Genomic DNA, 5,673 nt, shown 5'->3' on the forward strand with positions numbered 1-5,673 from the left:
TCTTGGAGCGGTACTACCGCTTGACCTAGAGCGGTACTACCGCTCTCTCTGGGGCGGTACTATCACGGGCAGGTCACGGTACTACCGCTGCGTGCCAATTTCCATCATTTTCCTGCCTTACCTTGATCTTTTGTTGAGTTTGTTGGCTTATGCTCGTTCTTTCTATTTGTTTTGCGTGTTTTTGTGTTTGGCTCCAGGTGATGACCCTTCTGAGCAGCAAGGTCGCCGTATCAACCCCGGGCGTGCCACATCAAAACGCTACCGTACCTCTGAGCCAACCGGTGGTTCCTTGAGCACCCAACCGCCTCCAGCAAGTGCATCTGCAAGTGTTCCTCCACCTCCTCAGCAATTGAAGCGGGCCACCCAAAAACCCAAAGGGAAGACTATGACTGAGATGACCAACAAGGAGTTTTGGGAGAAGCGTCGCCGCAACCCCTATGCGGTGGCCCAAGAACCCACTTTGGTCAACCGCCCGTTCTGGAACCGTTTTCAGTTTGCCATCTACTTTGATGTGATCAAGGCCAAGAAGAATCTTTTTGTTGATGTTCGCTCCATTGACACTGATGCTATGAAGAAGGACCCGGAGTACTTTGGCGAAGCTCTTCAGATGTGCACTCAGCTGAACATTCTCAGGATCATGCAATTCAACAAGGATTACGATGCGGATTTGGTGGCTCAATTCTATGCCACCGTCCATCTTGGGACGGATGTCGACAGGACTCTGACATGGATGACCAATGGCAAGTTGCTTTCTGTCAAGTGGAAGGCTTTCATGGAGTTACTTGATGTGGTGGATACCGGGCTTGAGACTCCTGTCGGTTTCTGTCCTCACCGCAATGCTACATCCACCCACAAGCAAGCCCTTTGGCCCTACTGCACTGTGAAGATTCACCCAGTAACTGAGAAGAAGACCTATGAGTTGTCTCCGTATCTGGACATTCTTCATCGCATATTCCGTGAGACTCTCTTTCCTCGGATCGGGAATCTGGATATGGTCCACTCTTACCTCGTGGACATGCTCCTTTTCTGTCAGCATGAGAAGGAAGCAAGCACTGTAGAGAGCCTGGATATCTCTCATGTCATGTGGTCTGAACTTCTATCTGCCGTGTCTGAGCGTAAGTGTCCTATCTATGGTCCATTCATTATGAGGCTCATTGAGAGGGCCTGGGCACAAACTTATCCCAGAGTGCTGCTAGAGACTGGAGACTTGGTGTCTCATGAGATCAAGCGTCTGAGGAAGAAGGACAACTGGACAGCACCTCACACAGGGGGTCCATCTGCTACTGCTGCCACAGGGGGACCGTCTGCTGATGCTGCTGCTACTGCTGCTGCTGCAGCTGCCATGGGGACCGAGGGTGAGGCTGCTACTGATGATCATGAGGAGAACTTTGGCCCCTCTAGTGTAGAACCGTCGTGGGCACAGAAGCTTAAGCGCAAGCTAAAGAAGATTTTCTGCATGGAGTCTCATGGTCAGTACATGACTCATGTGGCGGAGAAGCATGCCAGGACGCGCCACAAGGAGCTCATGCGTCAGATGGGAGCAACTGTTGTCAGTGGGTCTGAGGGTCAGATCACTGAAGAGGAGGACTGGATTCATCAGAATTGCCACTGGACCGACTCCGATGCCGAGCAGTTTTCGACCCACGATGAAGATGTAGAGATGTGATGTTCGAGCTCTTCCACCTCCCATCACCTGGAGTCGTAGTGTCACTCTATGCCCTTTTTGGTGTCTCGCTGCCAAAGGGGGAGAGAGTGTAGGGATTTGCTTCTTGTGTCGTGCTTTGAGTCGTCTTGTGTTTTCTTGTGTGTTCCTTCTTTGGTTTGGTTTGGTGTGAGACCTAAGTCCTAGTCATATGGTGTAAGACATATGCTCCCTATCACTACCTTATTACTTATGTCTTTTCAGAGTACTGTAGTTTATTGTGAGATGCATGCTTGTCCTGTTTACTCACTTCTCTCATATATTTTGTGCTTAGTATTGTTGGACTATAAAATATAGGGGGAGTGTTGATCCGAATGTGTGTGTCGTGCCTTCTCTAGGTGCACACATTCTGGGGGAGCCCGTCTATATTTTTTAGTTCTTAGTTTTCTTCGTTTCATCTCTTTTCCTTGCGCAAATCCCTAGTTGTCATCAATCCACCAAAAAGGGGGATAATGTTATGGCATATCTCTCTCAAGGTAGTTTTGATGATTGATGACAACATGTTTGCGGACTAATCTTGTGCGTTGAATTATTCACAGATTCTCCCCTGGCATGAGACGCTTTCTTCCCCTCGGAGTGTATTTCAAGACGGTGTAGCTCTTTCGTTTTTTTCTCGGTGGACTAGTTGCATAGAGGGCACCGTACTATCAAGAGGGGGTCCGCTGGGGTTTTGCTTGGGTGGAATCATCACGTACACATCAGCTTCTCACCCTCCGAGCTTTTCCTGTCCATTGAAGAGATCTCTCCTCTCTTCCTTGTTCTGTCTAGGTCTAAGCGGCAGTACCGCGCACCCAGCGGTAGTACCGCTGAGAAGCCACAAGCGACAGTACTGCTTCGCAGCGGTAGTACCGCCGTGGCTCCACAGCAGTAATACCGCTGGGGGCCTGGCACCTCCGCCTGGTCCTCAGCTTCCTTGAGAGATCCCTTCTCCCTCTCTCTCGCGCCCCAGCGGTAGTACCGCACTGCCTGCGGTACTACGGCCGAAGGGTCACAAGCGGCAGTACCGCTCCACAGCGGTACTACCGCCCTTGACCCCTCTACCGTAGTACCGCTGGGTAGTCTGGCTCCTACCGTCTCGATTCGAGAGGTCTTTTTCTCGTGTCGGGTTTTGCGGCACTAGTCACGGTTGTAGTGGCGGTAGTACCATTCCAGGAGCGGTAGTACCGCCCTACCACCGCGGTAGTACCGCATTTGGGTCCGTTCCCTACTAAGTCTCCTCAGCGCGGCAGTACCGCTAGTTGGCGCGGCAGTACCGTCGCCTGGCGGTAGTACCGCCCCCCTCTCAGCGGTAGTACCGCCCTGTGCGGGGCTGGTTGGTGGGGGGCAACGGGATTGTTGCCCCCACTATAAAAGGGAGTCCCCTTCCTCCTTCTCACCTACCTCTTCCTCCCCCAAGCTCCATTTATTGCTCAAGCTCCATTAAATACTCCAAGCTTCATTTCCGCCCGATCTATCTCTCTAGCCAATCAAATTTGTTGATTTGCTCGGGAGTGGTTGAGGAGGCCCCGATCTACACTTCCACCAAGGGATTTTCGATTCCCCCACTCATCCCTAGCGGATCTTGTTACTCTTGGGTGTTTGAGCACCCTAGACGGTTGAGGTCACCTCAGAGCCATATTCCATTGTGGTGAAGCTTCGTGGTCTTGTTGGGAGCCTCCATAAGTTGTGGAGATTGCCCCAACCTTGTTTATAAAGGTTCGGTCGCCGCCTTCAAGGGCACCAATAGTGGAATCACGGCATCTCGCATTGTGTGAGGGCGTGAGGAGAATACGGTGGCCCTAGTGGCATCTTGGGGAGCATTGTGCCTCCACACCGCTCCAACAGAGACGTACTTCCCCTCAAAAGGAAGGAACTTCGGTAACACATCCTCGTCTCCACCGGATCCACTTTTGGTTATCTCTTACCTTTACTTGTGCAAGCTCTTTATTGTTTCTACCCTTTCTTGCTTGTATGCTTGTTGTTATTGCATCATATAGGTTGCTCACCTAGTTGCACATCTAGACAATCTATTTTGATGCAAAGTTTAATTTGGTAAAGAAAAGCTAAAAATTGATAGTTGCCTATTCACCCCCCCCCCCTCTAGTCAACCATATCGATCCTTTCAACTACCTAAGTTACCCCCACTATGACCAGCCTTAGGATTTCTCTCCTTCCCATCGGCACAGCCGTCGGTCCGCCTCGTCTTCGTTGGCCTTGCCGGCGGGATGGTTACCGGTCAGTTTTTACGTGTTTTTTAGATCAATTGGGGGTTTGTGTCCTACTCAAGACTAGGCGATGGCAACTCTTTGAAGATGGACTAAGGTCCTTCCCGCTTAGCTCCCATCTCGATGGTGTGTGTACCGTTGTCGGAAGCATCTAGAGGTGTGTATCCATCCGATCTCGTGGATTTCGACCATTGTTCCTCTAGGTATTTTTCCTCTCGGTTTATGTAGAACCTAACTAAAGTGGTGCAATCGTCGAACTATACACAACAAAAAGAGTGATGCAATCGTCAAACTAGAGAAATATGGTATTTTATGAATGATGGTGGAGCTGAACTCCTTACACACTTGTGAACCAAAAGTTTAACCAAACAATTAGTAGGGTAATTAACTAAACAAAATTTCTTCAAAAATGTTGGATTATTTTACTCCCTCCGGTCCTTTTTACTCTGCATATTAGAATTTTCTGAAGTCAAACTTCACAAAGTTTGACTATATTTATATGAAAAAATATCAACATCTGCCATGCTAAAGTTATATAATATAAAACTTTAAATCATGACACATCTAGTGGTATTGATTTCAGATTATGAATGTTGACACTTTTTTCTACAAAGCTGATCAAACTTTACGAGGCTTGACTTCAGTCAAATCTTATATGCGAACTAAAAAGGACCGGAGGGAGTACTTTACAAATATGTTCATTTCAAACTAGTACCTGAAATTGTTGCATAGCATGTTATATTGTCCGCACAACGGTTACATCAAGGTCACGAATCGATGAAATAACACATATACCACATAATTGATAACAGGCTCCTGATGTAAATTATTTCCAAGGAATTTTAAAGGATTGTGATCCTGAGGGATTTTTCCTTCATGGCTTGTTTGATTCACAAGATATTAGTTTTCTTTATATAGTTCATTTGTACAAGATTTCGAAGAGAATGTTCATCCACTCAAACCTCATGTGAAGATTTCTCTGTTTTCCTATGCAAAATGGAACAATCATGCAATCATGTATACTGATGTCACCTTATCCTTGTGTTTTCCTATATTCATGCGTTTTAGAAATCCTGTGAGTAAAGGATACCTTAAATTTTGAACAAGAATAAAGAAAATGTTAACCCCATTTGGAACACCTAGTTATTTTTCCTCTCGGTTTATGTAGAACCTAACTGAACCGCTTCGGTTGGTGATAATCATAAATATCACCTTGCTAGCTGGGGCCTGATCTCCAGGAAGAAAGAGTTTGGTGGTTTGGGAGCTCCCAATCTTAGAGATTTCAACATGGCTCTTTTGGCTTCTTGGGGGAGAAGATTTTTTGATGGTAGAGTTAGTGATTGGAAAAAGATTTTGGCTTTCAAATATAATGTGAATAATCCCAACTTCTTTAGTACTAGAACCACCTTGGGATCCCCCTTTATGAAGAGCTTAGCTTGGGCGTTGGCAACAGCTAAAGAATTCTATAGATGGATCCCTAGGGATGGCAAGAATATTGCCTTCTGGCACGATACTTGGATTGGGGGTTGTTCCTTAAAAACTACCTTTTGGGACTTTTTTTAAATCTGTCAACAACAAGAAGCTACTCTGGCGCAAGTTTGGGTGGGGGGTGAACTTCAACTCACTTTTAGGAGGCGTGTGGACGGAGAGGCTCTATCCAGATGGGGTGATCTCGTTAATACAGTAAAACAGGTGGTGCTATCTGATTCCCCAGATCAGCCTGTGTGGATGCTGGACTCTTCTAGTAAATATTCTGTCAAATCTTTT

This window comes from Triticum aestivum, chromosome 2A (genome assembly GCF_018294505.1).
Source record: "Triticum aestivum cultivar Chinese Spring chromosome 2A, IWGSC CS RefSeq v2.1, whole genome shotgun sequence".
NCBI classification, from domain to species: Eukaryota; Viridiplantae; Streptophyta; class Magnoliopsida; order Poales; family Poaceae; genus Triticum; species Triticum aestivum.